Below are 27,003 nucleotides of genomic sequence, written 5' to 3' on the forward strand. Positions count from 1 at the left end.
GACGCGGTGGCCTTTTTCCAGGGCGGGAAGCAGCGGGAGGAACCGGGGCTGCGCTGAGGCGGGGTGCTGAGCCCCAGGCACGGCCCCGATGGCTTACCTGCCTCCTCAGCCCCGGCGGGGGCCCGCTCCCGCGGCGGGGCCAGTGACCGGAGCCCCCCCCCCCCCCCCCAAAGCCGCCGGCCCCGCCGAGGCCTGGCCGCCTCCGGGCGCTACTTCCGCCTAGCAACGGAACGCGGTTGCTAGGGCGAACCCGCCGCCGCGGCGTCCCGGAAGCGATTACGTGCAGCGCGGGCGCGCTGCTACCATAGGGCGGTGCTCGTCTAGGGGCGGGGCGAAGGGATGAGTGTTTCCGGGTTAGGGCCCTCCCCGTCGAGAGCGGCGGAGGGAGGAGCCGCGGCGGGGCGCGGGGAGAGCAGCGGCGGGGCTCGGCCCAGCCCAGCCCGGCTCAGCCCGGCCCAGCCCAGCCCGCCCGGGGAGCCCAGCGCCGCCGGAGCAAGGTACGGGTGCGGGGGGAGCGGCGGGGTCGCCGTCGCTGCGGAGTCTGGGCGGCGGCGGCGGTGGAGGCGGTCGCTTGGCTCCTCGGCGCGGCCCGGCCGCCTTCCCGGGGCCGCGCCTCCCGCGTTAGCGGAGGGGACTCGGCGGGGCTCGCCGCTTCAAGCCTTCCCCGGTGCGGGGAGGAGGAGAGGCCGCGGTTCTGTCGGTGGGAACGGGGGTTCCAGCAGGGCGGAGGAACCGTGTGCGGCCGGACCGGCCGTTCCCGGCGGCGGGGGAGGGCAGGGGCCGGGGGCCGCGGGGGTTTCTTTAAAATGGCCCGAGGGACCCCTGAGGGGGCCCGGCTGCCGGCCGAGCTGAGCTCCGGGAGGCGCCTGGGGATGGGGTGGGTGGGTGTGTGGGGGGGGGATCCCACCTCCCCCCGGGGCGGGGGTGAGGAGAACCGGCCCGGTGAGGGGTGCAGTGACCCCGCACCGCCTCCGTCACCGGCGGCTTTCTCGTGTGCGTGGCGTCCGTCCTTCCCTAATCGATCGCAAAGGTGGGATTTGGAAGGGGGCGGGTATCGACAAGCGTCTCTCGTGGGCTGCGGTTCTGTCCTGAGTGGGGAGCGCGGGGCAGGGCTCCTGCCGAGGGGCTCGCAGGTGGCTCGGGGGCTCCTTCTAAACCCCGTCGCGCTCCAGGGGAACAAAGCCGCGCGTAACCGTGAGCGTACGTACAACTTCTGCGCGTGAACAAGTTGTACGTTACCCCCCCGCATCTGGGAAACTCGTATATAGGCGCTGTCCGGCGCGGTACGGAACTCCGAGGGTTGGGGTTTGTTGTCTTGTCCGAATTGCTCGTGGGATTGTCGTCTTGCCAGTGCGTTTCGCTGCTGGCGACCGTCCTCTTCGGCCTTCCTCAGCAGTGACTGAAGCGTCCTGTCCCGAGTCCGAGCTCACGGACCTGTTAATACCTGCTGCCTGCTGTGTCCTGACTTCGCGTGAGGTTTTTCCACCTTCCCCCTCGCTCGTTATCGGGCTGACAGTGGCCTGGTTGGAGTCACACTGTCATGGGTGTGATCTCAGACTTGATTTTTTTTTTTTTTATCAGTGACCTAATGCATATGTGTAACCAGCTTACGCTGCCACTCCCCAAGTTCTTCAGGACTTGCCTTTTCCTTCTCTCCGCTCCCCAGCTCCTGGCTGTGATTTACCTAAATAAATCATCTTTTCTATGTCCCTGGTTTAACGCCACGTTGGTAACTTGGTCTCTGCCAACCTGCTGGGAGAGGACGATGAGTGAACTGAGAAGCGTGAGCTTTGTTCCCGTTGAGAAGCTCTTATCAAATATTACTAGCGCTTTCCCGCTGATGCATTCCAAAAAATACAAAGAGCGCCTTTGAGTTATGAGTTTGGAGAGAATGCTTTCTTCGGGCTGCAAAAGCCGCGAAGGATTCCTCGCTACCCGCCAGTTGTTGAAGTTTTGGAAGCATTGCCTATGTGGTGAAATGTCACTGACAGGAAAATTTGGGTTTTATTACGTTGCTGTTCTAGAGGGATGCACAGAGTGGTGTTTTCCACGTGAAGCTGGGCTGACACAAGAGCTCTTTGAGTCAGGGATGAGCTGGAGATGCTGCCAGTGATAAATATCAGCAAGAGTTCTTGTACGGGGAAGGTGACCACTGGCAAGGTGTGACCAGATAAGAAAGGAATTGAAATATCATGGTGTGTAGGGGAAAAAAAAAAATGCTTAGTGATAAAACCTGATGTAGTTAGAAAGCATGGAGGATCGTGGTGAGAAATGGTCAGGAAAATCTTTGTTTTCCATATTGAAGTTCCGGCTGCCAGTGTAGTGGTACCCCAGTACAGATGATATTGCGACCTTTTGGCAAAAATATTGCTGACTCCAATGAAACTTTAAACTATCCGCTTGATAAAATCGGTGCTTTACACTTACTCCTTGCATAAGTACCTAAACTTTGTTTAGATACAAGTATTTCTTCAAGCATTGCCTGTCCTGAAGTTGCTTTTTCTGGACTCAGCAAAGTGGCCGGCTGGTGCCTTTTTTATTTTTTAAGAGCTGTTGGGCTGCGAGGAAGAGGCGCAGCTCTCCGCTTTACTCTGCAAGTCTATTTTCAACTACCGGCCTAAAGTCCTTTCCAGTTTAGGCCAATTTGGGCTTCTTGCTGTGTTTTTCACGTGGAAAGCTCTTCTATTATCCTCTGGCCACGATGGTTGGAAACTTGCACCAGATTCTCACATTAAATTTCTTTGCGGCTGGTACGTACCTATCTGTGTTTGCGCCAGTGTCGCCTCTTGTGAAAACGGCTTCGGTGCTTTCAGAAAGCACTCAACTCTTGGCTTCTTATTTTCAAACCACGCACACCAACCTTGCGGTTGCTCTTTTCCAGGTTCTCTGTCGATCTCTTCTCTGCACGTGTTTGCTTAAAGCTAATCCCTGAACGTCCCTGACTGGAGCAGGGCACGGAATGGCAGGGGAGGTCTTTCTGGGATGCAGTGCGGTGCCGCAGGTAACTTCTTTGTGCCGCTGTCCTTCACGGCTGAATCAGTTTGGTGGCTCGTGGGTCGCAGTGACAAGCTAATACCTTGTGTGTGTCTCTTTTTTTCTTGGATTAAAGAGCTTTCCAGTTCATACTACCATGTCTTGCAATGTCTGAAGTGGTTCAGTCCATCTATGTTACTCTTCTGGGGGAGTTTTTATGCTGTTCCAAGTCTCTGTTCGACAACAAGATGACTTTGGATGTTGAAGTCGCTGATGGAAAATACTCAGGTGGGGTAGATCAAGCAGGCAGGTTCAGAGAGCTCAATTGTGAGAGGAGTTGCTACCTGGGTGAGACTGTAAGTGCAACGTAGTCCGCAGCCACTTGCTGCCTTCCTTACACCAAGGTTGCCTCCTTTTTTGTGTGGGTTTTTTTTTTTTTTAAACTAATTTTCAGTTCTTCTGAAGCAATTGGCTGCTGCTTGTATTCAGGTTAACAGATTAAATCCTCTATAATGCCTTAAAAAGTGCATTCCTGTTGAGACTGGATTCCTGGTGAGACCAGGAATCCATCTGGCCCAGTATCCTGCTCACTAGTAACCAGTAGGAGCTGCCTGGGGAGGGGAGCACACAAATACAGCAGATCTATTCTGGGGAAATTTTGCTTTATTTTTCTCTTTCCAGCAGTTTAGGATGGCCCTGAGCCAGGTTTTTGAATTTAATAACCTTCACACTTCTCTGCCACGGATTTGTCCTCTCGCTTTGAACCATCTTGATATTCACTACCTTACACAAAGCTGGACACTGTCTAGGCTACTTGTTACGTGTCTACGCATGAGGAAGAGACAGAAAACAAGAACTGGGGGTGTCCAAAAAACCCTGGCAAGAAACAAATTCAGAACAAATTACTTCTTCGCTTTCTCCGTGACATTCATGATTTTAGGAAACTACTTTTTCCGTTCCTGGTGGTCTTTTGGCTGGGCTGAATTGTCCTCGTCTGTTTAGACTTCCCTTTCCACGTCTCTTCTCCTTGCTGCTCGTGTTGTTGCCAGCTCTGCTCCAGCCTCTTTGAGACAGGGACGGCAGGAGGGGCGGCACAAGCGACCGGGGGGGGGGGGTTGGCAGAGGTGCTGAGCAGATCTGCAGGTGATATTTATGGTGCGGATGCCTCTTTAGAAAACACCGTGTTTTGTTCTACATTATTGTCTGTGTAATTGCAGACGTTCTGCTTGTTCGTTAGTGATCAAAAAACCACCGAGCTACATTTTTTGTGGAATACTCTGCTGTAGCCCTGGTGTCCTGTTCCCCAGTGTTGGCTTGAGTTCAGTCTGTCATATTTTTTTTTTTAAGCTGAAGTTAGGGTGGTTGTTCCTGATGTGCTGCGCTTTGAATTGTATCACCCACTCGTATCACGAGATTTTACTGCAATTCCTTGGAGTCATTGCTCTTATTTACTGATCATGTTGAATTATTCAGAGTAGCAAATGTTGTCATCTTAGTGCTGCCTCCTCTCACACGGCTTGATATAGTTGAGCAGAACAGAATCCTTTGGCGAGTCCCCTCCACTACAAAACTGGTGATGCCTTTCTTCCCCCTTATCTTTTTTTTTTTTTTAACCAGTTATTTATGTATGTGAGGGATTTTCCCTTTTATCCTTTAGAGTTTTGCTCTCCAAAGAGCTTTGAAGGATCTTGTCAGATAGTATGCTTGGGGTTTTCGTTTTCAATGAAGTATATCGGCTGCCTTTTCCTTGTTCATGTGCTCTGTCTCCTGGAAAAGAAAAAAAGACAGACAACAACCTCCAACTGACTCCTGAGACATGACTTCATTTTATAAAATATAATTAGCCCTGCGTCCATTTAGTCCGTTCTTTAGGACAACTCTGATTTGCCCGACGTGGCTGCCTGGTTTGTGATCGCTCAGATGTCTCTGAATCGCTCTGTGAAAGCTGGTGCGAGTGTCTTTCAGGTGCCTTGGTGCAGCTTTAACCAAGAAATTACGCAGGGAACTTCCCCATCCTCCTCCTGGGTGACTTTGTATGTCAAGTGAGGTGGTTGTTGCTGTCGCCTCGTCTTCTGAGTAGTCCTTTGCTGCCTGAAGCCTTATTTGCTTGGCTTGCTTTACTGGGGTCAAGCAGGGAGAGCAGAGATTGCCAAGCTTAGCACGTTGGGTGTAAAACACAATTTTAACTTTTGGGAGACATTGTCTCATAATTATTAATTCAGTAGTAAATCATGGGACTTCTTTCCTGGGTTTTTTTGTTGTTGTTGGTTTTGTTTGTGTTTGTTTTGGTTTTTTTTTTTAAAATTATAAAACCTTGCTAATTTTTATTTAGTTTCCCTCTTGAACATTTAGCCTTGCTGTACTGGTCGGATTGGCTTCTGTTACTTCTACGGCATGGTCAGGACTTACACCAATACTGCAGCTGCTGTTCAAGGTGAAGGCAGGAATTACAGCTTCCCTCATCCGCTGCTGGAGAGAAGTCGCTTTATGCTATTTAAGAACTTAGTCTTGGCACTATATATTGACCAGACACTTGCACAGTTTACGCGGAGACATTTGAAGTCTCTACGTTATGCCGTGTTTCCTGCCTGTACAACCCTCTGGTGACAGCGTGACAGCTGCTATCGCTGCTTGGGTGGCTGAGACTATATTTTTTCAGTTTAAAGGTGGAATTTTGATTTACAGAGTGTTTCTTGCTGACGCAGTCAACTTTGATTGCTCAAATGGTGGTGGATGCTAAAAGCTGAGATCCTCTAAAAGCTTGCTTAGTCCTCGTATACTTTGAACGTCCCATTGACTCGTCTGCCCACCACTGTGTCTTGAATGAGACCGCTACATCCATATTATCACTTTAAAAACAGACTTTTGAGTTTGTCTATCTTCTAGACTTCCAGCACTTGTGTAGAAACGCACTTGTGCCTTGATTTTTTTTTTGTCTTTCCATCTTATTTTACTTGTATTGATTTTTCTTTTTTTTCTGGCTTCTGATTTTTACATGCCTAATTCTTGTTCCATCTGTAGGGGGTTTTGAGGAAGTGAAGTTCTTATGAATCAGTTTTTCCCCAAAGAAGATGTGTCATCCTCAGATACATGCTCTTCTGTATCTGCTGGCTTTCTCTGCTCTTCTTCTGAAGTGTCAGAGGAGTCTTCGATCTTGATTGCAAGTGCCAGTGTCCGGGTGCTATTTTGGCTAATTCAGTCCTTGTTCTTGTACAGGCTTCCAGTTGTCCAAAGATCTTCTAAATTCCTAATGAATCCAAGTCTGAGTGTGGGAGCAATTCTTTGAGATGCTGTCACGCAATTCTTGGTCATTGCCTTCCTATTCTCAGCCTGAATTTCGCCTCCAGAAACTTCCCTCCGTCATGTGCTAGCCGTAGCTTTGCAGACCACAGGCAGTGGCTCCTTCCCTGTGTTATTTCATGGCGTGTTCCTGCACAAACTGAAGTCACTGAAGATATACTTTTGGAGTCCTGCGAAGTTCCTGGTTTTGATGAAATTACGGCAGTGGTCACCGTGGCCTGCAGAGAGATAAGATGACTGAAGGCTTCGGTCTACAGTGGCTGAAATGCCAGCATGGAAAGCACGGTGTGCAGGATGCAAAGGAATCGCCTTGAAGGAGGTGATGCTCCCCCTCTACTCGCTCTGGTGAGACCCTACCTGGAGTACTGTGTCCAGCTCTGGGGTCCTCAGTGCAAGAAAGACATGGACCTGTTGGAGCAAGTCCAGAGGAGGCCACAAAGTGATCAGAGGGCTGGAGCACCTCTGCTATGAAGACAGGCTGAGAGAGTTGGGGCTGTTCAACCTGGACAAAAGAGAAGGCTCCAGGGAGAAGTTATTGTGGCCTTTCAATATACAAAGGGGGCTTATGAGAGAGAGAGAGAGAGAGGAGATGTTTTATCAGGGCCTGCAGTGACAGGAGAAGCAGCAATGGTTTCAAACTGAAAGACAGGAGTTTTAGATTGGAAATAAGAACTTTTTATGATGAGAATGGTGAGGCCCTGGCTCCCTGGCAGTGTTCAAGGCCAGGTTGGATGGGGCTTTGGGCAACCTGGGCTAGTGGAGGGTGTCCCATGGCAGGGGTTGGGACTAGATGGTCTTCAAGATCCCTTCCAATCCAAGCCAGCCTGTGATTCTACGGAGACTTGTTGTGCCTCCTTGATCACTGTATGCCATACTAAATCCCCCTAGACCTTTTTTTTTTTTTTTTTTTTTTCCCCCCCAGATAGAGAGTGGAGGTTTTTTAACTCCTTGCTAAAATACCTGTCTGATTTCTGGTTCATCAGGCACTACCTACCTTTTAAAAGAAGACCACTTGTTTCTAGAAGTTGGCAAAACCAACGAGACTCAATCGGTGTGAGATTACCACCATTTTCTCCTGGCTTTTCATACGTTATTCCTTCCCGTAAGATCTATTTAGAGCAGCTCATCTTCCAAAATGGATAGGTGTCTCTTACCTGTCTGAATCTTCTGTTTTGGTTTGCTCATCTGTGAGCAAATCTCTTCTGGATAATAACTTAATAGTCTGAAGGGTTGACAGCAACTTCTACCCTGAAGATTAGCCTGACAGTTTCTGCTGTGTGGAAGACAATTGAGTAGCTTGGATCTGCTACTCCTAGCATTTAACGCAGGAATTGGGGGTATTCGGTGGTGAGGTGGGAGAACTGTTTTCCTGTCTGCTATCCTCATCCTTTTTTTTTATTATTATTATGGTGATGATTATATTATGACATTCCTTTAGGCTGGGAAAATTGCGGCTGTTTACAAAGAAGTGAAAGGGGTTTTTTTGCAGACCTGCATCTGCCGTCGTTTTTTTTCTGAAGCTGTCGCGTTTCCGTAAATGAGCCGGCCATATTGCGCATGGTACGTTAGGGGAGGCCGCGTCATTTATTAAATATCCTGAGTAGCTGCTGTCCTATGTACATGTTTTAAAGTCTGTTGATAAAGCTTGGTGACTTCATGCAGTTTGTGATGATGCTAAGAAAACTCTGGAATACCTGCTTTCTATAGAGCTACCCCACAAGGAATCGCTGTACTTTAGCGCTGAAGCCGGGTTAGTTAAGTTGTAGGAGAAACCTGCTTGAGCTCTGTGAGGCCAATCAGGCTGAAGTATGTGTTTCTTGAAGCTATTTATTTGACGTTGCAAAATACGATCACTTCCATCTTAGCGATTTGCTATGCAGCTCAGTTCATAACTTATCTAATGTAGCAGAAAATCTTCTGTGCTTAGGAGGTTGACATCTGCATTTTAGGTTTTTTTTCTTAAATACCTATCTTTGTTACACCCGTAATTAGGGTAGCATCTTGTTTGTAGAAATAACAAAGCGAACTCGGTGTTGCTTTGCTAGCTGCTGCATGTTTGCTCCTGAGTTGTAAATCAGAGGGCAGATTCAGATGCGGTCGTTTTTCTTCCTCCACGTTAATGGGGAGCACGCTACAGGAAAAAATGACTTGAAGGAAATCTGTCTGCATCTGTCTAGTCTTCCTCATAGCAAGGAGGGGTGTATCAATTGAGTTGTTACTACTCTTGGATAAAATTCTTTAGGTGGGTTTCTGAAGTGTAGCAATCTCGAGCGTCTTGGAACGAAAGCTGGAAGACCCAGTAAGTCCTTGTGACTCAAAATTCCTTGTACACCTGACTTCTGCTTATTTAGATTTATTAAAACTAAATAAGAAGTCGTCCCCTAAAATACGGCTTATAATATTGTTCCATTGGCAGAGCCAATTCTGGCAAGTGTAATGAAACAAATTCAGCTTTTATGAAGTTTGGTACAAGTTTCTTATTTGTAAATGCTGTAGCAACCCTGGTTTTGGCTAGTCTTGTCTGTCCTTAGGTACATTGTAACTGTCTTCCTTTGTAACGTGCAAGGCTGGTTTCTACAGCTTGTTTTTATTTCCTGGATCTTAAAAGAACAAGTTTCAATGAACAAAAGAAACTTAAGAACCTGTACCATCTTATTTTAATGAAGCAGAGACCACGTACTTTGTAGTTATCTCTTCTCAAGTCCAAGTTAGACTTCAAAGGCTTCACCTTTATGAAGACTCACGAAGACTCGTTCTTGCTGTCGCTTTTTGGCAGGGCTGTAGTAGCAGGTAACGCCACGCTGGTTTGTACTGGGAGGGAGGGATTGGGGCGACATATGCGTTAAGTAACTTCTTAGATGGAAATAAACCCTTCCACAATACGTGCCATGTGTGCGTCCACCAGGTAGCGAGGTTTTTCCCCACCCTGACCGATGTTTGCTCCCTGGTTGCAGTCCTGCTTTGCTAGCCACGGACTACCTCAGCTGGCTTAGCATCGGTGCCAGGTTAGATGGTTTAGAGGTCCTCAGATTCTCTGGATGATCATCCTGCAGCTGAGATCAGGCCTGCAGCCACCTTGGCATCCGATACTGCTTCCCAGCTGTCCTCTGTTTGGAAAGGTTTTGACAGGTTTCTAATTCTGAAAAAGTTCTGTGCAGTGTTGGCAGCGCTCAGGCTTCAGTTTTACTGGTGATAGATGCAACACCAGTGGTGGTAAATCATACTTAGGCTGTGCTCCGCTTCTGCGGGAAGAATCTTTCTGCTGAAATTTATGTTATTTGGTGGTTAAGATCCAGAACTGGTATTAGGCTCCAAACCAATACGCAGTCCTTTGTTTTTGTCTAGATTTACTGGATACAGCACTGGTACTCGGTGTTTTTTATCATTTCTAAATGTTAGTAGTTACTGCGCGTGCCAGAGTGCCTTCACTCGTCAAGATCTATGATGGGGAGCGTGGTGTTTTGGAACCACTTGTTCTGTTCTTTCTGGTCGCCACAGAAAACTGAGCGTTTCGACATTAAGGAAACAACGTGATTGAAGACAGGGGTTTGGGGGTAACTTGTCGGCCGCTGTGGCGATGGCTCGGGGTTTTGGCTGGCAGCGTGTAGGCTGGGGGACTCGGAGGTCTCAGGGTCCTCCCGGCTGGGGATGCCGCAGGGGCAGGTTTGGGCATAAGAGCAGCTACGTGTGGGGTGACCGTCAGATGTTCAGGCCTGTTACCGTCTGTTCGCAGAGACTGGAGGGGATGGAGTGAGACTGTGGTGTCTGGCTGGGCCGTATATACTCAACATTTAGTGCAAGAAACCTTGTGCTCATTTGGACTTGGCGCAGTCATCTCGGTAATCCTAGTTTTGTTTGTGTGATTGAGTTAATACTCCTGTTTGGGTTTCTTGCACCAAAATAGGTTCTTCAGGGTCTCTGAAGCAGGGCTGAGGCAGATAATGTGGATATTCCTCAGTGCTGTCTTGAGACCAAATTAACTTTTCTTTTTTTCCCCCATGGGTAGCTTCTGTTGAATGCTTGCTGCAATCCTCGATGTCAAACCTCAGTTGAGCACTGTGTTCCTTCTGTGGGCTCGTGCCTGATACCAATCCTCAGACCCAACACAGCTGAAGAATCTGAGTCAGCATGTCTTTTTGGCTTGGAAAACTATTAAATGTTTGACAAAGCTGTTCTCTGTGACACCTTTTGGTAAACCGGGGCTTGTCTTCACAAACTGTTCAATCAGTCTCTAACATTTACAAAAGCTTGGAATAATCCCCGTGTTCTCGTTGATCCGCTCTTCTATAGCGTGTTAGAACTGTACCGCGAGGCGTGTCAGAGTAGGAAATGTGCTTGCTAAGGAGGTGTTCTAAAATACACTTGTGCTGAAACCCCATCTGTTAAGTCTTCCTGAGCTCCTCTCTTACCGACTCAAACGTTGAACGTAGTAATCGTTTACACCGCTTGAGCAAACCACCCTTAAAACAGGAGCGCGGTGTCCTGATGCTAGTTCTGTGTGGTATTCAAATACATCTCCTCTTTGATGAGTTGATATCGGGCTCCCCATTAATAGCTTTGAGATCATTTGCAATTAAATGGAGTCAAGTCTTCCAAGGGCTTTACCCTTGGACCGGTGCTCAACACCAGTATCCAAGCTTGCCCTAACTAATAGATTTGCCTGAGGCACAGGTGGCTAAATTTAGTCTTCTAGCAAGCTAGGTACGACCTTGTGCTACAAAGACTTCTTCTATTTGTGTCTATATCAAAACGTAAAGGCTGCTTTTCTATGGTGGGCAGAGCTTTGGGGCTCGGTGATGTCAAAGAACTTTTTGTGCTGGATCACCGGCTGATGCTTCCAGTATCGCTGTTGGCAGTGATTAACTCCGTACCTGAATGCAGTTCACAAGGTCTACAGGTGATCTACTGGTACAAAGCGATCCTCACTGGTGGGTAGTGAGGCTTCAAAGAAGACAGATGCGACTTGGTGGGTAGGGCAGATTACTTGGTAGTGAATGTTTCAAATTGACAGCTACGCTGAAGATTGAAAGCGGAAGTTGAATCAAAGTGACTTCATACAGATGCAATTTCCTAACTCTGTGAATGGTAATGTTTGCCCTTGAGGTAAGGTTCAGTTTATCCGTACGAAATAGCACTTCACCCCAGCTTTTTGGGGGAAGTTTTTAGAGCGTGTGAGATGGTGCACAGAGGTGGACGGTTCTGGCATCTGCTTTATTGTGTGGGTTTGCCTCCTCGTGTGAAGTGAGACTTATTCTCCATGTTCAACTTCAGCAGCTTTTCGTTAAGGCTGCTTCTAATTAAATACATAATTCATCCTATGAGTGTAACGAAGATGCCTTCAATGTGTAATTAGGTTTCTGGAGATCATCTGCCATCCTCGAAAAACACCAAACTTCTCTGAAGTTGGTAGCGCGCTGCCAGCTGAATGGGAAAAGTTGTCGCTGGGAAGTCAAACAGGAATTTCAAGTGTCTGCCACGCTTGCTGATGTTTAAGAGCGCAGTGAGTGGTGTGGGGTTTTTTTTGGCTTGTGAAAGAAACTCTTTGCAGGTGAGTGGGCAAAGCCCTTATTGTTTGGTATGGGCATGGCTTGGGACCGTCAGGATTTATCTCCCTGGCATTGACTCGGTTATTGTTGGCACACGGGTCTCTTGCTTATTACAGGTAGTACACATTGTTTTGTTTTTGTGGACGGCTGAAATATTAATCTGATTAATGACTAGGGTCGTTGAGTAATATGCTGAGTGAATTTCAATAGGCGAGCGTGTGACTACCTCTATTGCGTTGTGCGTTTCTGGTCATTGCGTCTTCAGCAGAGTTGGAAAACATACAGAGAAGGGCGGTTGAGTTGAAGGCAGTGGAGCAGCTGCCTGTCCTGGGGAGTCTAAAATGTCTGAGACTCTTAGGATTGGAAGCATTTCTGTAAAAAGCCGGCAACAAACTTCTGGATCTTGTTGTTCTAGGAGTTTGTGGAAGCTGATGGTTTAGATGCGTTCAAAAAGTGGTTAGACAAACCCGTGGTCAGCAGGTCCATAAAATGAATGCTGATAGGACTGGGCAGGTGTGCCCATGCTAACATCTGTAATCCAGCTGTTGTGGATGCTGGAGCAGACTGCAGAAGCTTACCGCTCCCTGTAACATCTGCCATCATCGCGGGTGAGACAGAATAGCAGGAGGGCATTTCTCATCTCAATTATTTCAACTTTATGACCCCCCCCCGCTTTTTCAGAGTATTGGGGCAGGCTGGGGAGGCAATATTTCTGAAGGGCTCTGGAAGGTGGCTTACAGATATTTACTGGAAGGAGCATCTCAGTGTTTCTCAGCATGCTGTACATACAGGTCTCCCAGGTTGTACATACTCAAAGGAGACTCGCTGTACAACGTACTGCGGCTTACGTGTAAAAGCCTTTCAGGGTGGGATAGGTAGAAACGGAAACTAGGCAGATAAAAAAAATTAGAAATAAAGGATGAAGAAAGTAATTGAACATGAAGTTCTTGGTCCCTTTAAAAGGGAAAAAAATTTTAAAATTCCACCTTTTTTATGCAGAAAGTTGGAGGAGGTGTTCATAATGCTTCTCTTCAGCTTTTCTAGCGTGGGATGGTGACCAGCAAGCAGCCGGGCGTTCCTTTGCAGGCGGCGATCGGCTGATAGCCCAGAACTGGGCAGGCACAATGACGAGTGAAGCAGGCACATATTAATGTCCTGCTCTGTGTCATACTAATTACATGAAGTGTATATAGTGATGATTGCAACACTTACCGGTGCTGTTTTGATTGTGTTCGTGTCATGGCTGACCAACTGCGGATTGCTTTTTTAGTTTCTTAGCTTGCTGATCCGTGCCTGCTAAAAATTGGAAACTGGACTACTAAGCCAGCAGTCTTTTTAGCACTGTTGAGGAGCTGTTCGTGTAGTTTTGTACCTAAACGTGAAACTTGGTGTTTCGATGCCTTGCTTAGTATTGAAACATCCTGTTGTGGAGTGTTAAAAGCTTGTAAGGCTGTGGTGGTAACTGCTGTGCCCAAAAGGGGAGGTTTTGGTCCTGCCTTTCCCATGTACTGCTGCTGGTGCTTGTCAAACCTGTTCCGGAGCTGGCCTGACTCTCTAACCTGGCACAAAGCTCTCCAGGTATTGTTGGGTTGGTTTTCTCCTGTTGCTATAATGAGTTAAACTTGTTCACGAGTGGGTCTGATAAGCACCGGCAGGAATTCCTGCTGGGGGTTACTGCAGCTCTTTGGTTGCTCTATCTTACAGAGAACACGCTTGGGTTTTCCTTCAAAGATCTTTTTCATCCTGGTGCAAGTTTCAGACTGCAAGCATCTTCCCAACTTTTGAGGCACACGTGGATTGTTGGTCTCCCCTAAATGGGGTTCACATGTGGAGGAGAACCACCAGGAGAGAGAGCTTCTTTGCAGATTCTGGTTAAAGCCTACAAAAACTCTTGAGGAGCAGCACAGGCCTCGATGAATGGAGATGAGAGGGGTTTTTTGGAAAATGCCACCTCTTCTCTTCAGAGGGCTGGTGGTGTCATCCGAGGATGTTGCAAGCTTTCTGACCCTGTCGGGTGGGGAAAAAGGTTCTTAAATACCTGCATTTGGGTTACTAACTTGTGCTTAAGCTTGAGGAGGAGTATCAGCTGAGCAGGCTAGTCTAAAGAGCATTAAATTAAGAGTCTGTTAATGATTTAGTAAACCGATGTAGCAAGTGGGGAATGTCGAGCAGATTATGTTTGCTGTGAAGGCCAGGAGACGTGAGTGCTCTCTAACAGAGCTTGGTTACCCTTTTCTTCAAAAGCCTATGAAGAACTGAAGAAACTGATCTTCAGATGTGAATCAAAGGGATCTTGCAAGAAAACTCCTTGGACTAGATGGGATTTTTAAAATTTTTTTTTAAAGTGTTATTGCGTGATCCAGGCTGGGATTGCAACCTGGGAGCGTGAATTTGACTGTCTCTAACAAGACAAATGCCATTTGGGGCTTCTTTTAGACTTGACTTAGGAGGGGTGTACCTCTCCTCCCAGAGGGACTGGGAGTGGAAATGTTCCTTGTGCAGATGCTAGAAGAATATCAGCTGTGACTCACGTAGCCCATAAACGGATCCTTGAAAAGGAAGAAAAAAATAATCCAAAATATGAGCAAAGTGCACCGTGATGATAGCAATATGCAGGCGTGATCCAGGTACTGTGTGTTTTGGAGTAAGGTGTAAGGTGAACGAGAGCTGTGTGGAGGCACTGAAGAGATGGCAATCAGTGTTCCTTAAAGCTTCTTTTTGGTAAGGTAGTGAGAGTTCAAAATCCCCCTTTTAAATATTTATCATAACTCAATGTTTAATCAAGGTGGATGCTCTGTTTCAGTCCTCTCTGAACTTGTGGCACCCAGACGGTTACCCGGTGCTGTTTCGTTGGTACCCTCTGCTCTCGTTTCGGGGGAAGCCAAAGGCGAAGCTCTCTTTCTTCGCTCTGCCGTACAAAAGAGTAAAAAGCAGCTGTTTCATGTTAAGATGTGTGCTTGTTTTTTCCCAGAGCCACACTCTATCTTTCTTCCAGGCTACTGTTCCTTGCACAGTATCTGCAGCTGTTGGGGGGTGCGGGAGGAAAGGTTAAATCATCTGGAAGTGAAAAGGAAAATACTCCTTGGGTGGGCTTTCCCAGTTTGAGTTTCAAGCTTTGGAGGCTGTATCAAACAGGTCAGGGTTTCAGGAGTGGAGGCTAGCATCGAAAGGATAATTTCTTTTTTTTTTTTTTTTTTTATGCTGAGGGTGGTGAGGCCCTGGCACAGGTTGCCCAGAGAAGCTGTGGCTGCCCCTGGCTCCCTGGCAGTGTTCAAGGCCAGGTTGGATGGGGCTTTGGGCAACCTGGGCCAGTGGAGGGTGTCCCTGCCCATGGCAGGGGGTGGGACTAGATGGGCTTTGAGGTCCCTTCCCACCCAAACCCTTCCATGAATATAGTTACCTTTTGTGAGCATCCTCGGCGGGACTGTAAATTTTCTCGTGCTCAGCCTGAGATGTCATTGAACCACGTCATAGCAAATGATTGCTCACTGCTGGAAACAGGTAGTCTAGCTTCATGTTGGTAATGTCTCACTAAGTATAGGCAGTGAAAACTTTTTATATAAAGAATTTTAGTTTAGAATAAGCAGGACTCTGTTCCAGATGAGTCAAAAGATTGAAAGAATTTCATTTCATGACATTCATGTGTTGCGAGTAGACCCTATCTGAAGTTGCCCACGTGTTTTCTCTAAATTTTGTAGTCTCCTTGTCTTACTTGAGGCACTATTCTGTTCCCTTTCATCACAAAGACCACTGTTATCAGTTTTGAAGTCTTCAATATTTTGCTGTTAACAAAACATAGGCTACCTGTTATGCATTAGAAGTACATGCAGCTTTCAGCGGCTTGCTGGGAATGTCAAACCTTCACACACACAGAGATTGCAGCTAGGCATGCTGCTAAATAACTCAGTTTTGTTTGCTGTTCTGCTTTTGTAAAGGCAAAATTGAGATCTAGACCTGCCTGCAGTATTCCCTTGCTACGTTTGAAATGTGTGGGCTACTCATGAGTTAAGGGAATTGAGAGATATCAAGTGGTTTTTGCAAGCAGCAGTATTTTTATTTTTTTTTTTACCTAGGTGTCAGACGATAAATACTGTTCTGAGCAGTGCCCAAGTACAGTGCCAGAATAAAAGCTGACTCTCTCTTTCTCCAGTTGAGCAGAATGAATGTAGATGTCAGCGTTGCGGTGTATTCAGGAAGGAATTTGCAAATTACTGAGTCCAAGCAGGAGCTTTGCTTCAAGTGCAATTGTTGAGGCATTCAGCTTTCTGCCCAGCTCTTTACCAGGTGCTGAACATATTTGGTTTTGGCAAAAAGACAGCAAAATCTACCCAACAAGGTATGGCTTTCCCCATTTAACGCTGCTACTTTCTATGTTTTGAGGGCAGGCAGCCCTGACGTGTAGTTTGGGTTCTGTCTGCTTCACTGCTGCTCTGCTGTCCACTAGACAAAGGTTTTAAAATTTACTGATAATTGACAGATAATACTGCTTATTTATTCACAGCTAGTTGGCACATAATGCTTATTTAGTCTATGCAATCAAAGTTAGTCTCTTACTCTTGGCCTTCTGACAAGAAGTGGTTATTTATGTCTAGCTAATATTAAAGGGTCAGCAGTGGGTTAGGTCAGGTCAACAAAATCAGTGGTGGATGTGGGAGGAGGATCGACTACTTCTGCTGTGAGACTTGGGGAGGATCAGATGGAGCTAACAGGAGGTGGGCTCAGAAGAAGCAGGAGGACGTTGTGAATAGTAGACTTGTTGAACTAGCCAAGGGCTGTTGTGGCTACGAAAAGTTTGGGCAAGTTTGGAGAGAAACTGGATGAGCTCATGAAGAGGCTGCAGAGAGTGTTCCTGAAGGCCTGGAAATAAAAACCAATGGAGGTGGAAGAGTGCATGGAGAAGTTATGTTTGCTTACCCTCTTCTTTCCCTCTCTCAGGCATCTGCTTATGGCTGCTGTTTCAAGCTGGAGGTGAAGCTAGGTGGGCTGTATTCTTTGGTTCACCTCTGGTTCAGCTGTTAGTGGTTTCTGGTGAGCAACCAGAGCAGTATATGGGTGGAGGTGCAGGTGATACGTTCTAGCTGCTCTTGTCTGACTGAAGCTGAAGACGGGGACTCACCCCCTCCTCTTACTTTCATGCAACGTGCAGCTTAAATTTGCTGGACTTTCTGAGTTGTCATCCTGATACTTTCATTATCCCCTGAAGAGCTGTTCCTTATGTGTTGGCAGAACAGGAGAGGGATGTTTTGTGCTACAAACTCATCTATTCACCGATTTTTTTTTTTTTTTTTTAACCATTAGGCAGACTTTTCTTTGGGAGTTTGTTTGAGGTGAGGATTTAATACATAAAAATGCTCTGCTGGGTTTCCTTTTTCTAGATGAGGCTTTTGAATGATAATATATTTGTCTTGGAACAGAAATACATTTAAAGGTTTATGCCAAAACTGTCTGACAGTGATGAGATCTCCTGAAAAGACTTTCCTGCACACGAGAAATGGTCCAGAGACACCTTATTTTTTCATATGGGTGTGGAACGCTTTGGTTGAAAATCTACTCACCCGAACGTTTGTTGATCCAGGTCTGATGGGTCCCTTCTTCAAATAAGGCACTTGTTTCTGGACAGCTACACATTCTGTTTGCTGCTAAGCAAAGTTCTCACTGTTGGAGCTCCATGCGAGTGCTGGAGCATTTTGTTTGCTCTTGAGGTTTTGTTTCATCATCTAATGCCATCAGGAGCTCTCTTACCTCTTTTGCCATGCTGGACAACGTGAAGACTTTGGAGTAGGACAGTGTCCATTAGGTTGGAATTTTAATATCGTTTCCATGCTTTAATTTGGTAACACTATAAATGCCTCAAGCTTAAAGATGACAAGTTTTTTTTAAGTATTACCCAGAGTTTTGTGCTGCTAACTGGTAATAAAATAATAATGAGCCGAAGTACAAAAGATCCAAAAACTGTCTGTGTACCAGCTTCCCAAGAGAGCTAATAAGGAATGGGTTTGTAGAGTCATCTTCCCTGCTGCGGCAGAAGCAATGTCCTCCTCCGGGAGCCAAAAAGTGTCTGTGGTATACCCCGAACTTTCAAGCGCTGTGCCTCGGAAATCTTGTGTCTCGGTTTAGGCTGGCACAGATTAGCCCGGCCTCCGGAGGAGATGAAAGACCTGGTTGTGTACTCTAAGGTAGCAAATATCATCTCTTCACAAGCTGCCCTCAGGGACGTTAGTTTTTGCTCTGAAACTGAAACAAGCTTCTCATCTGCTCCTTGCTTTGAAAAGTAGTGGGGAAAAACATCTAGTGAGGCTTAAAGCTTCTGGTGTAGTCTTGTTCTCTCTCTCTCTGACAGCTGGAAGAGGTTTTGGGCGTCTGTGGGGCTTCTCCAGCCAATGTGATGGTGTTTTTCTGAATATTGCAGCCGTCGAGGGCTGAACAGAAGCGCTGCTTGTTGGCAGTGTGCTGAGAAGAGGCGGCTTTGCCAAGGTTATGTCACGCGATGCAGAGGAGCGTGTCCGGAATACAGGTGCATGGGACCCAACCGTGCCCAGCTCCACGCCCCCAAATGCTTCGTATCCTTCTGGTTTTGGCATTCTGTAAAATACATAACTCTCCTTCCTGAAGCGAGTTGTCTGATAGGAAGCAGAGGATTCTTTAGAATCAAAGGATTCTGCGTTATGTCTGCATGGTCGTACAAAGCCGAGGTCTATTGAGTTCAAGCTGAGATACACATCTCCAAGCTAAAGGCCTAGCTAGCACCATCAAGATGTCACAGGAAATGGGTTTGGTGTCTGGAGGTATTAATTAAACACAAAAAAAAAAGTTTAATTATCTGTCAAAAGCTAGAAAGGGTCTTTCTTGCTATTTGTGGTTTTGGACTATCTCTTTCATTGTCATTCTTCCTTCCATGGCAGCTCTTGCAGCCTCCTTAGTCTTCCTTTCAAGAAGGGATGTGGTCCCCTGGACAAGGAGTAATGGCTGTAAGCTGAAGGAGGGGAGATTGAGATGAGATCTGAGGAAGAAATTCTTCCCTGTGAGGGTGCTGAGGCCCTGGCCAGGTTGCCCAGAGAAGCTGTGGCTGCCCCTGGCTCCCTGGCAGCGTTCAAGGCCAGGTTGGATGGGGCTTTGGGCAACCTGGGCTAGTGGAGGGTGTCCCTGCCCATGGCAGGGGGTTTGGAACTAGATGGGCTTTGAGGTCCCTTCCAACCCAAACCACTCAATGATCCTGCATAATGTTAGGCTTTGGGCAGTGAGGCCTTCTTGAAAAGGAAAGACTGGAGCTCGTTACCATGATCAACTAGTGCTCCAACTGGGTTGTCCACATATTCTTGCTTGTTAACCATTGCTTTTTCTTGCTGCAGGAGGTAGCTTTCATTATCATGCCACACTTGCAGCTAAACAAGGTTCCTGTCTTCTGGGCCGGGTTTAACATGTGCTGTAGTCACGAGCTGAATCCTCTCGTTACTCTGGGGTCCATCGTGCTGTGATTTGCTTGAGCCATCTTGCTACCGGGTGGGATTTCTGGGTGAGCCCAGCACCACCGGTGTACGGCCAGGGAAAGGATGGAAAATGAGCTCTGCCTTTTGAACCTCTGGTGCTCTCAGAATGCTGGAGTCCCATCCACGTGAACATGGGAAGAGTTGTGTTTGCTGTGCTGCAGGTCGAAAGATCTCTCCGTAAATGTTTTGTATGAGGTGAGGATGGGGTTTTTTTTCACCTGGCCTTGCCAGTAGGAAGTAGCAGAAGCTGACCAGCACGGCGGATTTTCTCACGCTACACTTTGACTCCTCCCTAACGCTCCTGTTGTCTCATTCCTCGAGCAGAACGTGAACAATACCTAACCCCTGGTTCAAACCTGAACCTTAGGATTGCATGAGATGATTTATTTACTTTTATTCCTGAAGTAAATCCTTGTACCATGGAGTGGGTTATAAACAGACTCTTCCATTTAGCTTCCTTGTTTGGAGATGCCACCTCTAGCCGGAGGTTGGTATTTATGTAAAGAAACTGAGGCGCTTTCTGGCCGATAAACCCAATTTTGGAATTTTTATGCACAACTTTTGTTTTTCCTTCTAAGTTTAACTGGGGTGCGTTCAACGCGGCAAAAGAGCAAGCTTCACCGGGTTAAAGGGTGTTCAGCATTTAAATATGTGGACAGCCATGTTAATGAGATACTCCTATTCCTTGCCCAAGAGTGCTTTCAGGGTTGCGATGTCAAGTAACTAAATAAAGCTGCAATCCTTCTTTGAGAATATAGGTGCTTGCATTTTCTTTTTCTTGTAGGGTTTTATTTGGTACAAGTTTGGCTGGTTCTTCCTTGCTGCAGCCTTTGACCCGGTCAAATAACTTGCAGCAACTTTAGTCTCAAGTAGAACAAAAGCTTGCCTTAAATGCTTTGCAATAAATTTAATATTTGGGGATACATTCAACTACCTCACACCTTTTCATTTTAGAGGAATGGGTGTCACTCCCCGCTTGTACACTGAAGCTGTGGAGCGGCGGTGTGTGTTCCTCACCCCGGTGGTTGGCTTCATTCAGGAGCTGGTGCTGGATAATTGTAGATGAGGATTAATTAAGACAGCTGTTGTGAGCTCGTGGAGGCTTTTGAAGTCTCTTACAATGCCATTGAGCAATCCTCGTAGCTTCTTGAGGACAGAAATCATGAACGACATTGGAAAAGCACGTATATGACTTGGGCTGGCCTGACAACAAGTTTATGAAAGTACAGGGCAGAGGTAGACCAAATTCCTGCGCACTTCAGTCAAAGCGGCGTCTCTTGGCAGCGCAGCGATGGTGACTTCAGTCTACCTTGGGCTTGATGTTGGAGAAAGCAAAAAAGTTCTCTGGTACAGGGTTTCCTTCTGCTGTGTGTGGTCAGGGCAGAGTGACCATTGTTTTCCCCTCGTGCGCCTACAGAACAAGCAGTTTGAGAGGTTAGCATGGACCCTTGAACTTCTACCACTGCTGTAATAGTTAAGAAAATAAGGATAAAAGTGTTAGCATAGGTGTAGGCTTTGAGTGCCCGTGAGGCACTGGGGAGCCTGGTTGCTTATACCCTGTATGGGAGTCTAACGTGGTATTTCAGTGTGTCGGAAGAACTTGTCTTCTAGATGATGCTCAAAGCTGCTCAGAACTTAAAGTTGCTTTTTTAAAAATTTTAATTTTTATTAGAAGAATCCATGTGTTTTCTTTGGAAGGAAGTTAAATGCCCAAGTCGTGAATGCGGAACAGTGCGTCTCTGGAAAACTCTACCCAGTGTGACCAGAAATGGTTTCATTTTGGTTTGACCTTCAGTTCCCTGTTACAGCGCGTTCCCTCTCAGAAATTGGTGTTTGGGCCCTGTTCTGCCCTATGGCTATATGCTCTGGAGGGTGTTATTTATGATGAAAAAGGCACAAACAAAAAAAAAAAGCCTCGTGCTTCGCTCTGACCAGAGAGCCTGGAGCATCGCAGGAGGTGGAGCCAGCCTAGGGATGCTGCGTCACAGGAGTCCAGGTTCGGGAACCTGTTTCCCAAGGTGGGGAAATGGAGTTTACCAAAAAACAAAACCCAAAATTACTGAAGAGCAAGAAACATCTATATTTTAAGAAAATGCTGTCATCTTCTGAACTAAAATTCATGTTACTGCACTGAAAGCTATTAGTTTGCCCTGACGTGGGGTAAGGAGAAATACTAGATTTTCCTGTAAGAAATGGTGTTTGGCTCTGTTTCATCCACGGTATTTTTTTTTTTTTTTCCCTTTTCTTCCTTAGCAGAATAAAGCAAGATTGGAAGTTGCTTGTATGAACTGTTGCATTAAGACTTTCTAAAAATGCCCTTTCTTCTTTTCCAGATTGACTACAGATATGACTGGCTGGCTGCTCTGCTGCTCCTGTGCCCCAGCACTTGCTACCCTGTGATTTCAGATAACAAACGTAAGAAGTGAGTTACCAAACGTGTGGTGAGTGTCATGTGGCTTGATATTCTGGAGCATCTTAGCATAGAATTCAAATATTCCTTCCTAAAAGAACCAAAAATAACCATATACAAGGGAAGACACTATAAAATCCAGTAACTTATAACCAGGGTATGTGAAATATCTGTCAAGCCTGTGGAAGGATGCTTAGAGACCCCAATGCAAGTTGTTCAATTCTTATTCCTTGTTTCCATTTTAATTTTTTTTTTTTCCCTCTCAATTTTGTCAGCATTTTTCACCTGAGGTAACTTCTCTGGGAACTTGCATCCCTGATTTACTCTCCCTGGCTTTATTTTTAGAAACGTATGCGTTGAGCTGAGAAGTAGGTAGCTGCAGTGCTCCTTGTCAGAGATGAATGTCTCCAACAAGGAAACTGGGTAGGATTAAAGTCAGGGAGAGTCCAAAGTCTTTAGTGGTGAACTGAAGCTTCTCCAGAAATGCTTTGTTACCAGGAGGAGAGTTGATGTGCCCTGTATTTAAGCATTTGTTCCAGTGTGACAAGTGAAATATGGGCTAGGTTGCCTGTTCTATTACAGCTGGCCTCTGAAACGAGCAGAAAACTCAAAACTGAAGGTGTTGGGGAAATTTTCCCCTCCAGAACAGAGAAATTGAAGGGAATAACGTTTGTAGGTGAGTGACTGACTCCGGTGTGGAGAGATACCTTAATTTCATGAAATGGGCAATAGTGATGAAAGTAAACAAAAAAGCAAGTGTTTTGATTTGATAAGTGATGACCAGTGAAAGCCTCTGCTTGGCAGGAGGGGGGTGTCTTGGGTGCAGGAGTGAAACTGGCACTAGATTTCCCTTTCTGGACTTGTGAAGAAACGTATCTATGGCCCCAAACTGCATTTCTGCTCAAACATAAGCCAGCGCAGGCTAAGTGATACTGATGAAGTAGTTGGGGCATTTAGTTTAGGAACAAAATTGTGTATCATCCTTTGGGAATACTGTTTCTACTTTTGGACAAAATGATGTGACAAAACAAATTCTTTCTGAATTGTAATTTCCTTTTTGCATTTTGTATGTAGAAAGCTTAATGAGCTCTTGCCTTTTGGTAATTTCAGCTGAGGGGGGGAGAGTAGATGGATGGACAACGGTTTCAAGCTTTCAGTAGTTTCCAGCCTGGAGGAAAAATCTGTTTTCAATTTTACTTGATATTGTATCTCAAATTAGTTTGCAGCTTCATCCCCTAAAACCGATTTATTTTTTTTTTGGTGCCAGTAGTAGGAGTGCCATTAATTGTTTGAGAAGTCTTTAGTTTGAGCAATTCCGACTGGTGCAGTACAGTGCTTTTAATATCTCCGCATGAGTCCAACAGAAATTGTAGTCATCTGACTGTGCTTCATTTTATATTGTTTCGTCTTAAAGATAAAGCCCCTGAAGTCTAAAGCTTTGTTGATGTGATGTGGTGGAGGGTTTCTTTTGTGACTTGAAGCCTTTGGCTTGTTTTTCTTCATCCTGCCCGTACGACATCTGGGATCTTGGGAATGTTTGGGTTTTTTTAATCAGATCAACCTGTTTCTGTGGGGTTTGGGATTGTAGCGTGTTTTTTCACTTGGGCAAAGCTTCTATCTGGCTCACTATGTCTAATTTGTTCCCCCTCTCATTTTCTGTTTGGCCACTTACACCCGAGGATGTGGATTCTTAGCAGACTCCTAGGCAGCATGAATGCTAAACGATACAACGAGGAGACCCATCCTGTCTTTTTTTTTTTTTTTGATACAGTAGCAGTTGATAATGCATTACTGAAATTCTTTACCAATTCCAAGACACTGAAAAGCGCCGCTGCCTCAGCCGTGGATCTTGCTCCCAAGCTGCCTATGCTGGTATCCCGTTCCTGCCTGCTTTTATCTTTATGTGTATTTAATATTTAAAGAAACTCTGTTTTTCCCATTTCGTGACTTCTGCTTGCCCATACTCCTCTAAGCTAGCACCCCGACTCACGTCATTACTTGTTCAAGGAACATTTGTGTCTTCATCAGTGTGTTCCCCGCGTCAGGATCCCCGAGCCAAAGTGCGCTGGCCTGATTTCTTCCCAGCTCCGGTGAAACCAGTGCCAGGTGCTTCTACTCCTGCCTTTGTGCTGCGGAATCAGGCGGTGTCCGTGCGAGTGAGGAGTTAGCTCTGGACTCTGCCATGTCGTTCTCCGGCGTGCTTGGTGAACCACATCCAGGTTGAAGAATCTGGCTTTAGGAGCAGATTTTTTTCCTGGGTAGCATAAATGAACAGTGGTTAAATGGTTAAATTCCTGTCTTACGCAGTTGCTCACGTGTTACATCTCCACTGCGCTCACTAAGTGGTGCATTGGAGTGGCTTTCTGCATAGTAGTAGATAGAGTACATAGCGGTATTGTGGTAGACCTGGGCCAATGGTGGCTTGCACAGGAGAACACTGTGCTAAGGGATTGGGGTTGACTGCAGAGTGGACTTCTCCAGGCAGTGCTGGAGGAAGCTAGCTGGAACCAAAGTCTCAGAACCTATGATGTCAAAAAGAGGGAGACAGCAGTGAAAGCTGTAGGTGCCTCCACTGTTCTTTGGCCACGTATTGAGAGCGGTCCTGATGATGTGTGGTAGCTAAAATATCCTTCTGTATGTGAAGCTTTCTGGTTGTATTAGTCATCCATCAGGCTTCTGGATTATTTAAGTGCTGAAGCTCTCCTCAAAGAACAGCAATATCTATTTGTAGAAAGGCACATAATGTGAAGTGCAATTCCAGTATATTAGAGCTATGCTGCTTGAGATGTTCTTAGGAATGCTGCTTCTCCTTTGTGGGACTTCGTGATCTCTAAAGCCTGTATCAAAAAATCTGTAATCTTATAAGGCTTCTAGTTGGGCTTAGGGACTCGAATGGTGATGCCACTAGAGCTCCTTCTCAACTTTCTCCACAAAATCGCTCCTCCTGTTCAGTGCAGCGTAGCTTCAGCTGTTGGGTGTTGGTCTCCAAACACTGATAAACCCGGAGGAAAAGAGGACAGTGTCTGAAAAGGCGCTCTGTAGCCTTTTCTGTAGGAAAATATTCTTTCCCTAGGCATGGGGAGCCCCTAACTCAAATAGTTAATGCCTGAAACCATCTTCTCTAACTCTTCAGCTTGTAGTGACTTGATGTAAGTCTGAAAACGCCTAGAGCTGAACTGGCCCACTTTTGAAGCTGTAAGTCATCTGTCTCTGCTGTTTACAGAAAATCTTCAGGACAGCTGCTAGCTAGAAGGTTAATTACACTACAGCATGATAATATTCTCGTAAACTTAGAGAAAACTCGAATCTTCATGACTTTTGTAACGCGTACGGCTTCACTCCATCGTATTCTAACCTGAGAATTAAACGTGGGGTTTCATGTAATGTTTGAAATTCATAGACTGGCAAAACACTTGTTCTTGCTTATGCAGTCTGGCTTTTATGTAACTCATTATTTTTGCTCAAATGTTGCAGATAGTCTGTTTCCTCTAGCAACAGCCACCAGATGTTTAGCTGAACAAGACTTAATTCTTTAACGTTGACCTGTAAGAAATGTGTGAAGGCGAACACGGGGGTGGAACAATTGTATGTCAGCACGATTTCCATTTCCTTGCTAAAAACCCAGTGTAAGCCTTGCGGTTTCATTCGAGCAACGATGGATCCTTATTTTTTGTGGTACGCTATGAGGCCTTTTCCATGGTTTTTTATGTTTCTATAAATGTCCTGTTGGGGGGGGGGGGGGGGATGGGATCAAGCTGTCTTACAAGAATTAGCGTTACTTGGGCAATTAGCACTGTATGGGCTAAGTCTATCTGGCGACTGTGCCACCGTGCCGATCCTGATGTGCATTCTGGTTGTCAGCTAGGCTTCTTACCTACCTGTAGGTCTTCTGCCATCAACTCTTGTGCTTTGCTCGATGGACTCTTATTCCATATTTCTGTGGGAAACCGACTCCTGTCTCGTTTTTTCAGCTGGATGAAAAGAGTGCGCTGATGTTTTACTGGGCGACACGGGGTGAGTAGTCCTGATGGTGACTGCTAGAAGGTCCACGCAGCTCTTGTCTCCAAAACATCCCCATTCTAGGGCTTCAAGTAGCACTGTCTTTCCAAGACCGCTCTGCGTGGAAGAAGACTGTACAGGGACTCTTCTGCTGGGGGTGAATGATCTGATACCTGGATTTTTGGGTCTGTTTTCTCCTCTGGGTCTGCAGAGACTAGATAAATCAAAGCAGAGCTGTGTTGTTTCCCTTCCCCACAAGGATATCTTGCTCCAGATCCCGTTGTGTTTCCCCTTGTTGTGCAGTTTGGAGAGGAAGGTGTGTGTACTGGACAGCCAAGCTGGCCATAACGGTGGTCTCCTGGCTGGACCTTCAGCCACTCCCTGAACAGTGTGGTTGGTGCAGGTACGATGCACCTCTTAAGAATCTAAATGCATGAAAAGCTGCATAGAAAACCTTCAAGGATAAATTTATTGGTTCTTAACTGGGGGGTACTGGTGACAGGTCCATACCTGAGAAGTATTGATTGGGTGGAGAAGTGTGACTCTGCGAATGGCTTCAAGATTTCAGGGGTTAAAGTATCTGCTGGTTTGGGTTAGAGATGCTTCTGCTAGAAATAGTACTTACCTGGTGCTTCAGGACACGGTGTGGACGCTCCAGTCTTCACCATTAGGGATTTTGGTACATGTTGGCCTTTGTTTTGGTGCTTTTCCAGAAGCTCTAGATGCCTTCCCACAAAACTTTGGCATTGCTTAAGCAGGAGGTAACTTGCATGTCCTTTCCTTCTAGTAAGATGTGAGATTGGTACTCGAAGTAGTACCTCAAACTCCTTTCCCTTGTGCTGCTTGCATTAGGCTTGTGTTTTCGGTAATTCTCAAAACTAGTGTGTGGGGATCCTTACAGGAAGACCTTGCTGATGTGAGCTCACGAGCCACGTGCTCGCTGGCCACTAGCTGAAGTTTTACTGCATTTACTGGCTGTTGTCATCCTTGCACAAATTGCATTTGTTTCTCCTTTAAGTACATGCTAGATAATTCCTTTTCAGAATGCTACCGAATTATTTTGCTTACTAAATATCTGCCAGTTTTGAAATTCAGCATTTGCTATCCTTTTTTCTCCTGGTGGGATGGGGGAGGGAGGCCGTGCTACATCCCAGTGTCACAAAAAACGTGTGAAGGTGGAAGATGTGGCTGCAGTTTCAGGGAAAGCTGCTGCTACTGCAGTTAACACAAATGAAAGCCTTTATGTTCTTGGCATTCTGCTCTTATACAGGATATGAAAAGAGCTACT

At 46.2% G+C, this 27,003-nt stretch overlaps 1 protein-coding gene across 9 annotated transcripts in view; it reads left to right on the top strand.

Annotated features, from left to right (window-relative positions):
• Nucleotides 1-368: 368 nt before the first annotated feature.
• The window catches only part of CSNK1G1 (casein kinase 1 gamma 1), a 103,972-nt gene continuing 77,337 nt past the window's right edge, over nucleotides 369-27,003 (top strand). For 5 of the 9 annotated variants that reach the window (XM_054836895.1, XM_054836900.1, XM_054836902.1 and 2 more), the window contains exons 1-2: nucleotides 369-497; nucleotides 21,640-21,747. The gene's annotated coding sequence lies outside the window, so the exon portion shown is untranslated. Of the gene's footprint in view, nucleotides 498-647; nucleotides 668-21,639; nucleotides 21,748-22,297; nucleotides 22,393-27,003 lie in introns of those variants that run through there. The other 4 variants (XM_054836896.1, XM_054836898.1, XM_054836897.1 and 1 more) reach the window with 4 other exon arrangements.

Source organism: Grus americana, chromosome 10, assembly GCF_028858705.1.
Source record: "Grus americana isolate bGruAme1 chromosome 10, bGruAme1.mat, whole genome shotgun sequence".
NCBI classification, from domain to species: domain Eukaryota; kingdom Metazoa; phylum Chordata; class Aves; order Gruiformes; family Gruidae; genus Grus; species Grus americana.